This window comes from Haemaphysalis longicornis, unplaced genomic scaffold (assembly GCF_048455015.1).
Source record: "Haemaphysalis longicornis isolate Haplotype H1 unplaced genomic scaffold, Haemaphysalis longicornis Haplotype H1 scaffold_3, whole genome shotgun sequence".
Classification (NCBI taxonomy): Eukaryota; Metazoa; Arthropoda; class Arachnida; order Ixodida; family Ixodidae; genus Haemaphysalis; species Haemaphysalis longicornis.
The window spans coordinates 125,482,963-125,495,356 of NW_027526335.1; the positions used below are offsets into that span (position 1 = coordinate 125,482,963).

The 12,394-nt window shown below is 46.1% G+C and overlaps 1 long non-coding RNA gene across 1 annotated transcript; it reads left to right on the forward strand.

Moving 5' to 3' along the window:
* The first annotated feature begins 2,897 nt into the window (after positions 1-2,897).
* LOC144173419 (uncharacterized) lies at positions 2,898-11,966 on the forward strand. The gene is made up of 4 exons (XR_013323260.1): positions 2,898-3,041; positions 5,144-5,356; positions 6,245-6,479; positions 11,728-11,966. It is a non-coding gene; the product is annotated as an uncharacterized LOC144173419 (long non-coding RNA).
* The last annotated feature ends 428 nt before the right edge of the window (positions 11,967-12,394 follow it).

Below are 12,394 nucleotides of genomic sequence, written 5' to 3' on the forward strand. Positions count from 1 at the left end.
TTGCCCACGCCTGATGTGGACACCGGCCCATTCGTCCCTTCTGGGTAACGAGCTGGCTAACGAGGTAGCCCGAGATTTCTGCCTCGGATTCTGCCTCTACACCTCGAGCGGGAGGAAGGGATCGCCTGGTTAGGTATCGGTTCGAGACATCATGCAGCACTACCGCCTTAATGGACCTTATTCCAGTAGCGATCTGCGCATGCGCTGGCTGCCGGTCCGCCATTCTTGGCAGGCGCCTCGGGCAAAATAAACAAAAGCGCGCACCTCGGTTTTCTGCTTTGTTTCTTTCTCTCTTTGGACTGCTCGGGGTGGGTTCGTACGTGCATACAATAATGGCTTCCTAAGAAAAGGGGCGAAGGCGCTTGGGACTGACCACGCTGCCAGTGAGGGGTTACGAAAAAAAAAAAGAGTGGGGGGGGGGGGGGGGGGGGGGGGCTTCGAACACGGCAGATTAGTCAGGAGAACGTTCCCCTGCTACCGTGACATTCATGTGAAAGGTGCGGGTGATGGGTCAGTGCGGGAGGGGCAGCAGGACCAGGATATTTTGTGCACGAGTTCTCCGAAAGGCAAACTTTCCTGGGGGGTGTGCCTTGCTGCCATTTTTAGTTCGCCGTGGCGGCCGCTAGAGGGACCGGTACTGGAAAAAGGTCCATCGGACGCACTTCCCCGGCCCCGCTCCCACCTTAAACCGCAGGCTGTCTGTTCAGTGGCGTCGGCTGCAAATTAACACCTTCCCGCAACCCGCATTGTGCCGCCCCCACTTTCCCACGCGATACTGCGCACATGGTGCGGTGCGCCTTTATCTTCCCTCCACCATATGGTGGGCGCGTGCCCCTCCAAACCCACTCTTTACGTACTCTGTCCCTGCCCCTTACCACTCTAGAGCAATGGGAGGCTACGCTAAGGTGGCTAGAATAAGGTGGCTAGCCACCCTAGCTACGCTGCTCAGCTCCGACACACAAGTGCAAGATCGAGTGTATAATCCAGCTGGCCGAACTCGCCGCTAGGGCCCACGGGCTCCTGGCCGTCGACTAGGGGACTGTAGTGTGCCGATGCTACCAGCCGGCGCGTCTATCTATACAGCTTTGGATGAATAAAGTTTTTTTCACCACCACCGTGGCTGGACGATGGGGAAGCGACGGAGACGAAGGCTTTGGATATGGTGTGAGGGGTGCCTCAACTTCAGGGCTATAGAGGTGACGAAGAGGCGGCTGGAGTGGTGGTGGACGAAAAGTAGGGAAGAGAGTGGGACGTAGGAAGAGTAATACAACGAATTAGAATTTAGAACAGAAGGGGGAGTGGTAAACAGGTGTGCAAGGGCAGGAAGGGGGGGGGGGAGCAATGGGAGTTTAAAACCGGGGGGAGAAGGGCTGACCCATTAGGTTCAAATAAGTAGAATAACACAGGCACGTCGGTTGGTGACAACCGACGTCCAGGTACGAAGGGAGGGCCTCCAATCATCATCACCATCATCTTCATCGTTTTATGAATGAACTTGGAGGGGACGTAAGGAGACGTCCTGCCTTCATTTATTGCAGAGTACCAAGCGGTTAGCAGAAGGCGAACTGCGGCGGAGACGGGTAAACCCTAGCGCCGGTGGTGATCCTGCGTGGGAGAGTGCAAACGCGGTGCTGTCCGCTCGGTGTCCAGATTTCAAATGCCGACCCCGTGACTCGTGGCTCGCGGCTCGCGACAGAATCTGCAGCCACGCTGTGCCCTGCTCCGGCGGCGCGAGCTCCCTCGGCTGCCGCGGCTGAACTGCTGCAACTACTCCCCTTCCAGTTGTCTCGCGGTGTTCAGACGCGAGAGAACGAACAACAAAAAATGGACAAGATATTGACAACAAAAAATGTCTTACGTGCACTGTACACTATATACAAGTTAGTTCCCGTCACAGTCCCAGAGGGAGGGGAATGGCATGCTGTAAACTATTTACACGTTGTGTCCAGTCCTGGTCAGGCCGTTGAAGCTGTCCGGTGGTTTGCCGTTAGTTCGGGTGGTCTTCCTCAGGGTGCGCAGCGGTGGACGAATCACAGGGTGAAAGATGTGTTGAGGAGGTAGGGGGAGCAGGGACTTCCGGTACGTCATGGCGTTGCACGGAGCACTTGAGAGCACCATGTTGACGGAATTTGGCTGTTCAGGGGCCGAGCGCATGCTGCACCAATGACAGAAAGCTGGGTGTACATCGGCATGCCTTTACGCGAGCCCTCAGTTCAGGAGATCCGGTGTGAAGGGGCTTCGTTTGGCCGCTGCGGCTTAAGTAATAACGCCTCGTCCTGCGTTTTTACTGAACATGGCGGTTAAGCCTCGTGCCTGTGGTCGTTTGCGGCGGTGACAGATTACCCGCTGGTGTGCTGTCCTGGCCGTAGTTCTTGCAGACACGCTAGTCTAGGCAAAATGCTTGCGTGGGCAAGTCTGTTGAATTACAGGTGGGAGCTATGTTCCTCCGGTGAAGGTCTCTATCCTTGAGATGGTGGAGTGGTGATCCTTGAGATGGTGGGCGTAGGGCTTGCCCTCAGGAATGTCTGCCCCACCAGCTGCCTCTGACTGCTCACTGTTAAAAAAAACCATCAATTTACGTGGAAACGGCAATGGAACATGTAATGTTCGTCGATATTACACCCCCTTTGCTGTTCCATCCAAGTAACAGGAACTGTACCGTAGCACTGCAAATTTTCTATTTACGTAACAACATCCGATATGTGTGGGGAACTACGCCTGGAGACGCACTTTACCCGAGTGTTTTTGACGCAGGGGTCACACACACTGCGGCTGATCCGAGGTCTCAATAACGTCTCGCATTTTATCGGCCTGTATTTTTCCGCGGACGCCATCGCCACATGAGCCGCGCACGCAGTGCGGAACACGACACTTTATCGCGGCGCGGATGCCGGGAGCGGCGATCTGCTGAGGTTCTCGCCAACGTAGGTTCCCGCGTCGTCAGTGCGGTCTACACTCCGACCGTCATTTCAAGTACCGAAGACTGCGTCTGGCAGCCCAGCTTTGTATGGATTTTGCGCCACACAAGATCGTTTTGCAAGGTATGTACCATTCAGCCATTCATAACTGAGGTATACGATGTGCTATCCGCTTCTTGTGCGTCGCTGATGCGGCGCCGAATTACCTTAAGCCTAACGTGGTTTCTGTTTTGCAAGTGCGATTAAAACGTATTTACACCGCATGCTTGAAGGCAGCCGTTTGGGGGGAGAAGAGTGAGCGAGAGTGAGGTGACATGGGGATGGTGAATGTACTGCGCAAGCGTTTGTTTGTTCGCGATGTGGGAGCGTGATATTCCACTGATAGCGTCGCGCCGGGCGAGCGAACGCTTACCTGCGGCACTTATTCAAAGTCTTGATAGCGGGACTCATCTGTTCAGTCTCGACCTCGCCGCGGGTAGTGCACGGGTATTCCGAGGATTCTCGAAACCACTGTGATATATGGGAAAAACGAATGCCGGATTGCTCCTCGGGGAGTCCGCGGCGAGTCGAAGGTTGATAATCGAAGAGGTGCAGTGTGGCATCAAACAGTAGTAGCCGGGCGGGCGAAGGCTTTTTTGCGGCAGTGATTTTGAGTTATAGATAGCGTCTTATATATTATAAGAAGTTTCTAGCACATGAAGCAGGGAGTTGATAACTCTAGTGGCGCTGTCAGTGCAATTTTTGGCTTTTGTGTAAAGTCGCTGCACGCCAGGAGTGTGCCGCGCAGAGCTTTCCCGCAAAGCGTTTGCGTCGTGCGGACAAACCAACTTACTTTACGTTGTTGTCCGAGGGCAAAAAAAACCAAAAATATAAGTGAGTGTTTCGCAAGGTCATTTCATTGCCTCCGGGATTGGACAAAAAAAAAAGACATGGAGGACGGCCAGTTTCAATGCCGGACCGATCGTGGTAGAAATGTGTTCACCCGAAAGCGCAGAATAAAATTACATACATACCAGCTGCCCCAGGCACATGCAGTGCTTTATTCAGCGGTTGCGGCCTACGAATGTTCGCCGCGCGGCTTGAAGTTGAAAACCGATCCTCGGGCTTTCGCGGGCGGCGGGAAGCGGAGCGCCGGGCAGTCGCCATCTGAGCACCCCACGAAGGTGTACCCCTTGTCATCGCCTCCTGTATTGCGATGCCCTTGTATAACATGGCTCGCAGTCGGATTAAATTGGTTGTTTTTAGTGTATAGGTTGTTTTTAGCGTACGTGAAGTGTATACGTTGTCCTCAACATCGTCATGGGCAAAACACGCTTGAAATGCTAATGCTTCCCGTTTACAAACCTATGAAGTTAGGAGGCGTGTACGTGCTTCTGACGCCGAGAATTTCCGGCCTTTATTTAGCGCGCGACTGGCGTTGCACCTTTAAACACGGCGTGGGGCAGGGAATTTTCTGCGAGCAGGAAAGCGATTCTCCATTCATTTCATTTCATTTATTGCATACTGCAGACCTTCGCAGGTCCAAGCAGGTTGGCACGTATGGTACAAGTAAGGCAGAAATGGAAAAGGAAAAAGGAAAGAATTCGACACACAAGAACAGGTTTACAGACCCAAACAAAACACAGTTAGCAAAACAACCAAAGTGAATCCTTATACAGAGTCTTTTAGGAAGTTGTATTCTTGCACTGTTTGTGGAAAGAAAGAAAATTCAACTGTATCTGTGCACTCAAAATAAGGTGTTAGGGTTGATGCGATATTGGCCTTTGCGGTACATGCTTCTGATGTACATTGCAAAATTGACGCTCTATTGTTCCGCCGTGTGGCTATTGGCACCGCTGGCAGTATTACCCAGCAGCAGCCCATGTGTATCTGTGTGAGGTAAAAAAAAAAAGTTCCTTGCAAACGAATTCACCACAGTGAAACCAGGAAGCAAAGCACGCTATAAGCCTTGAGCTATATATCGCCTAGCTCGCGTTCCGAGTAGATTTTCTAGAAAGTTGTGAGAAGGTGATATGACATAGTCAAATCACCACTTAACAAAATTAGCGGAGCGATTTTTTTTCGATTTAAGTTCCACCGAGAAAGCGTAGTATCTAAGTTTATGTCGGGCATACCGGAATCCATCGGGGTTGCTTCGATGGTGCACGGTAGTGCCTTGGTGCTACAAATGAAGTTTGACTACAGCTGCTTTTTTTGGTGTATTTTCTTCCATGTTTGCCTTTCAGTTAGTAGTGGGTCCAAAGGGCAAAGAAGGTTCTCATGGATGAAAGCCTAAAATCAGAGGAGGAGCAGGATCTACGTCTTCAGGAACACCTGTTCACAACGTTCTATGCATCGGTGCGGCTTAATATCAACACAAATGTCACGAAGGCCAGCGATGTGCAAAAAGAGTGGCCCCTTCTATTTACGCAGCACCACTTCCTGGCACACTTCGAAAGGTACTTCATGAATTGTGCATGCAGTAATTGTTTCTACACTCATTAATACCAATCTGATGGGACTGAGAAAACACATTTATTCAGAAAAGTTACGTCTAACCGAAGCTCATGATTGCCATTAGTATTACGTATATTACGTAAGCACCAAAGTAAAGCCACACTGCAGTGTATGATTGATGATTGAACAATATTCGAATTCGTTACAAAAAAAATGCTTTTTTGCACACGCTGTCCCAGCTAATGAGAATAAAATGGTAGAATTGTTGATAAAGATTTTGAAAGTTAGCAGTGGATGGCATACAAAGTGCTTCTAGTTACCTGATAGTTAACACTGTTAGGGCTGCTTCATCTCTCATCCAGCTGGTCATAAAATGTTGGGCTCTGGCTTGATAAGGCTTGTGAACCTTAAGTGTTGGTTTCATCTAATTGCAGTGGTGTATAGTATGACTTAAGAGCCTTTCTACACATTTTGTCAAAGCCTTCGTGCTGCTGTCAAACGACACTGGTGTCACAGACACTACTTGTTTTCTGTGAGCCCTGGTTGTTACCACCAGGCTTCTTGCACAAAACCTCGCTTGTTGGATGCTTGCAGTGTGAATCTTCATGCTTGTGTTAGTGTTTGTGGGCAATTGTGGCATTGCGATTTAAAATTTTTTGTAATGACGGAAAGATGACGAAAAATTAAGCACAATTCAGTTACACAATGACATGCCAGCCATTTTATGCTTCACATTAAAGAATAGCCATTTAACTGTACATTTTACAATAATGCAAGCGCACAATCCTCCACCTCTATAGTTGCCCCGGCTGCCCATTAAATAAAGTTCTTGTTTATCCTGCTGGCTGCTGATGATCGTGCTGGCACTTTTTTGTTCGTTCTTTTTCCAGACTCACTGGCACGAGACTGCGGGGACTGTTCTCGGAATCGAGCGTGGAAGATCATGAGCTGCTTCATGCATTTTTTCGACACCATGTCAAAACGGAGGAATCACTGCAGTGGCTCCTTCAGACAGACAGGGCAGCACGAGAACAAAGTCGTCCACGGGCGCTGCTCATCGGTCTCTTTCCCCTGATGTGCCTGTTTTTCAAAGAGAAAATTGCGTCGCTCTTCTGTGTTGTGGAGGTAAATACTTCATCACCCTTATTGGCATGCACAGACCAAGCCACACCCTCACACATGCCACAACAATTAGTAAAAATATGATTTCAGGTAGTACTAGGTATTTTTCCAAAACTCGTTCTTTGTACATTGTGAAGCCTGCCAAAAATGTACACAGTAGTTGTGATTCTAAGAAACAGGAGGAATCACATCAAGCAAAAAGCAATAATAAAGTAAAAAGTAATGCAGGAAAAGTGACGTCCTCAATTGGCTTCATTCATATCATCAGGTATTGTCTCTAGGTGCTTCTCAGTACTTGAAATCACGAACTTGGTTTTATTTCTTGTGCGTATCATAGCATCTTAAAAACTTGATGTGGATATGCACCGTGAACAGTGAGCAAGGCTGTTTGGTGCCGTCTGCTATGCGCGTAGGTATGGGTGTCAATCGATTATTATGGGTGGATGTCCATTTCCCCAAATGTTTTTATAGAATGGCAAGATTGTTCACCCTGCAGTCGAGCTTTGTGGGGGCACAAAACCACAGTCTGCTTCTCTTTCTCTTTGTTATGCTCTGTGGTTGTTGGCAGACTTGCAGCTCTTTCAAGGAATAAGGGGTAGAAAAAATCGGGAACATGACATTTGGTTCAGAATTTTTAAAGTTACGCAAATCAGTTTACATGTAGCAGAACTAGCAGTCATGCACTGTTTCTTACATCTTGTTACACTTTTTTTGCTAATTCTTTGGCTTCTTCGAGCTATTTTACTGTTACTTGTGCTATTTTGTTCCTTTTTATCAGTTGACACAAACTGTTTGGCGGCATGTTTTTGTCAGGAATTCGCTTATGCATGACATTGACAGGTGTTTTTTATGTACAACAAAACTCCTTTTCCTTTTTGTGCTCATTTTTTTACGATGCAGCAAGCGTAGTGGTGAGAATGTAAATTCATTGTCTGGGATTCAGGTAAGAATTTTGGTAGGTTCACAGGTGAACTTAAAACCAGAAAAATGCTGTGAATACTTCTACAGCTCTTTCTGAGTTCATTCCACTCACAGAAAATTTTATTGAAGGGGCTAAATTTACCCTGTGTTGTGTCTAAGGAACATTGGACGTACCCTATCGCAGAGGCTAAGGGTACACTATGGATGTATTCTGGGGTACACTGTTCACACGTTTTCCTGGTTCATTGTGCAGTTCACAGTCTCAATCGATTTTTAACAAGCTTTCCAAACCAATTCTACTGGCTGAAATTTACGAAGCGCCTACAGTTCCGTTAAACTGGGAAATACTGCTGCTCGAACTCCCCGTACCATTGCCCAATAAGATGTCCAATAAGTTGTACGCATATAATGCAGTTTGCCTGCTACAAAAGAGATGCAGCAAGCGTAATGTGTGTTGGTTAACCAAGGTTGACAACGGAAATGTAGATGTTTTCTCGTGCATACATTTACAACTTCTACGCCATATTTAAAACACTTTAAAATAATGCTGAAGGGGTTAAAAACTAGTCCGTGTTTCCGTTAGTGCTTGGCAATGGCGTGCTTGGTGCAGCGGAATTATGGACGGAAAGTATTCACATGGTCATGCTACGTGAACAGTGTATGCACAGAATCTGTATGTTGTGCACATGGCAGAAGTGAAATGAACTGACACCGAACGCTCAGGCTATCGTTAACCGTAATATAATGCAGGCGTTATTTCTCAAACCGTATGCTGCGCAATTTTTATTTTGCACCGCAAGTGGAAAATTTGAGTCAGGTGCTATAAAAATGTTGGGCAGCATCTTGTTATGAGAGTCGAGATGTGCTGGGATGATTGGTTATAAGTCATTTTTTCAGATTCTATATTGTTATCAGTAGACTGCACAGTAACAAGTGTTCAAGCTTATGCAATTGGAAGCACCTGTTTCCCCTGAAGTATATTTTTGTGACAAACTCTATGCTGCCACTGAAAGCTTGAGCCTGATTCCTGAACCAGCTTTGGTAGCTATGTAATAACATAGCAACCCCACAGGGCACCATGATGCATGAAGTTCAAGCCATTCTTGGCCGCAGAACATCGTGCCACCGTTAGATATGAACAACACTGGTACGGTGGCTGTGCCAGTCAGCTGTGATCTTTGGTGTGCTTTATTGCAGCACCATGCAAAGCATACTATAACATTCTACAGTAATTCCGCAACAGCGTGCTGGTAAACGAAGACAAATTTACCCGGTGCAATGCGCAAATGAGAAGTCACGTGAAGGCAACTTTGCATCATGCCCAGCAAGAGAGACGCACGCAGAGCGTCTCTTGTGCATCATACCACTTGGACAAGTCATTCAGGAGCTACATTGTTTGGTTCGAAAGCTAGTGATCATTTTTAAGTCGCCAAAACAGGTTGTTGTGTTTGCAAATACGGCATCTGACTGCACGATAGTTCTGTGCAGGGTACCCCATGCAATTACACTTGTAGAGACGTGTACACCTGGATTACTAACTGGGCCACTTGGGTGTTATATGTTGGGCTTTAATCCCAATATGATGGTCCAAAAGTGATAACACAAACTTTAAGTTTGGGTATAGCAGAAACTCTGACGTCTGGAAAGTCTGGCGGGGTGGTCTGTACACCGAGTGCCGATTTTTAATTCATGACTTGGGTTATGCAATATCAATAACAAGGGAGTCATTTCAGATAAGATCGAACAAAGCATGGCTGTCGACCTCTTCAATTCGCTTGAAATTTTTTGCCTCATTCCCGCATGTATATAATGTGCGGATTCACAAATATTCTCGGTGGAAAAAATTGTGGCCGAATGAAAAAAAATTTGGAAAGCACTCGCGTGGACCCCGGCTGCTACCTGCCCCTGCGCAGTGGCCAAATTTAGTGACGTCTACCAAAAAATGTGCACATCAGGCGAGAATGGTAATTTTTATGCTTAATCTACGCCTGGTGTACATTTCGCCCCCAAAATATGGTTGGCTAGAAAAACATATTTTTCTAATAAACTTCCAAATCTTGCTCAGAAACCATTTTGTTCTGTACTTTGGAAGCCAGTATTATCGTAAGTGCTGGAGCTATAGCGTTCAAATTGTATTGAGGGCTGCTCCTGGCAACCACAAATAAGGGCCGTAAATATTGTGTCTGTGCAAGCTACGGTTAAAAAGCAACTGACGCACGAGTTTAAAAAAAAACGAAAACACTCCAAGTTCAGAGGCTTATCTAAAAAAAGGTTTCACTATTGTTGAAATGTATGTATGTACTTCAACGATAATTAAAAACATGTTGCATCATTTTGTTCTTGACGCGCTGCAGCGCGACAAAAAAGCCTGGTCGGCCAGTTCTTCACAAGATTCTGAGACACGAAACAGTGAGAGCAACTTCCACCGAATGTGCTGACATTTTATCATTTTTTGTACCAAAGGCAAACGATTACTTATAGATAGTATTTCGGAGAATTCAGAAGTGAAACTGAAATTTTATGTGAATTTTGGAATGAAAATAAAGCCTGCGCACTGCTATACGTGTACTGCTTAAAGAAAAAATGAAGGAACTCGAGGTTCACACGCATTAAAAAAAACGCTTCTTCGAGTTTTATGAAGCTTTTCACAGATAGTTTCCTCTAAATTTACTTGCGTGAGCCAGTTTGGTCGCTAATTCAGTAATTGAACCAATGTGTCCGGAGAAGGACCGAAGAGGGGCGCACTACCTGGAGGCGTTACCCGCGCCGGGGTCGTGTGTGGCCGATGCCCGTTTTTAATACTTGCCATGTGTGCTGCCGACCGGACGGGCTTCCGTTGAACCTCTGAATTCTGGCGAACGAAAGTTACGTCCAGGCGAGTTAAAAAACAAGACTGCGTGCACCTTGTCAAATAGCTGATCTTATGAACCAAATGTAGCGCATCATGGCAGCAGTGCGCACAAGAAAAGAGCGTTGATAATGTAAGACAAAGAGTGACCGCGATTGGCAAAATCTAGAGGAAGCTCTAAAATTAGAGCCGAAGAACTTAAAAAAAGGTGCGCTGTATCCGCGGTGTGCAATGACGCACAATATTTGTGGGGCTCACAGAAGCAAGTTTAGAGGAAAATATCTGTGGAAAGCTTTATAAAACTGGAAGCGTTTTATAAAAAATACGCGTGAGCCTGGAGTTCCGTTTTTCTTCAACCTACAAGTTTTTTCTCCAAACTGTACAAGTTTAGTGGTGCGCAGATTGTTTATTTTCGTCCCAAAATTTACACAAAAATTTCAGTTTCACTTCTGAATTCTCCGTGAGTAATCGTTTTCCTTTGGTGCAAAAAATTATAAAATAGCTGCACATTCCGTGGAAATTGCTCTCACGTGTCGTGTCTCAGCACCTTGTGAAGACCTGGACGATATGAGGCTTTGTTCTCGCGCTGTAGGCGCGACAGGAAGAAAATGATGCAACATGTTTTTAATGATCATTGAAGAGAATTTCAGCAAAATCGAAGAAGTGTTTTTTTGAATAAGCCCCTGAACTTGGAGTGTTATCGTTTTTTCTTCAATGTTGCGCGCCAGTTGCTTTTTAACTGTAGCTTGCACAGACGCTATATCTACGGGCCTTATTTGTGCTTGCCAGGAGCAGCCTTCACTAAAATTTGAAGGCTCTAGCTCCCTTACTTACGATAATACTGGCTCACAAAGTACAGAACAAAATGCGCTCTGAGCAAGATTTGTCATTTTATTAGAAATATGTTTTTCTAGCCAACGATATTGTGGGGGGAAATGTACACCAGGTGTACATTAAGAATAAAAATTACCATTCCCGCCTGATAAGTATATTTTTTGGTAGGCGTAGCTGAATTTGGCTGCGGCGCAGGGGTAGGTAGCGGCCGGGGTCCACGCGGTGCGTTCCAATTTTTTTTGTCGGCCAAACTTATTTCCACCGAAAATATTTATGAATCCGCACATTACATGCATGCGGTAATGAGGTAAACAAATTTCAAGCGAATTGAAGAGGTCGAACAGCCATGCTTTGTTCGATCTTATCTGAAATGACCCAAGACACATTCAGGCACATTCACATCTGGTCTTCACATCTGGTATTTCGGTCCTGCAGGACCACAACGAGATAGATAATACCCTTCTTTAACCTCCACCCCCGGTTCAGTATAGGGGCAAATGGGTAGCTTTAGGACAACCAAAATCATTCAGTTTGCATGGTGGCATTTACTGAATCTGCACTTTTAGTGAGGATACAAACATGTATGTCCGCAGAAACTGGTTATGGGCTAAAAAACTGTGCAACATAATATTACGTCTTATCTTTCAGGAAACTTGCAGGCATGAACCCAGAAGAGGGCACCCGGCAGTCATCTCGAAAAATCACTACCATTCACCCCAAAGTCCGGACCGCTCTCAAAAAATTGGAGACATTCCGGAGCAAGTGGTTCGATTGTGCAGCCCTGTTTTGAAGTCCTCAACTTTAAGTTTTGCACAACCATTTTATTTTTTTACTTCGTTCATTCCTTTGGTTTCGTAATGCCTATTTTTTAGTAGTCTTGTACCATGTAGCACATGTAGTGAAATAAACGTTCCAGCCTTACAGAAGTGTTTTAATTCACTCATGGTGAGGCCACAGTTGTGGCGCAGCGCCGTGAGGACACTCTTGTCGGCAACGTTTGGCAGTTTTTGCTTCCTCTTAGTGTAAATGTAACGTGTGCCTTAAGCCAGTTTTTGTTTTTTTGCTTGAATTTTCACTGTAAACGTTTTTTGTTCAGTAGCAGCAATGGGCTTTGGGTTATTCATGCTATTTTATTTTATTTTTAATGTGAGTTTGTACCGCTGATTAAAAAATAGCAGGAAGGAAAATTCAATGCGGATTATCTTCATGTCAGAAACTTTGAAAACATCTATACAAATGCAGCATTCAGCCTATCTTGTAGGCTGAATGTAGCTTGTAGCCTATCTTCCAACTTAAGCCGTTTCCAGGAGAGCAT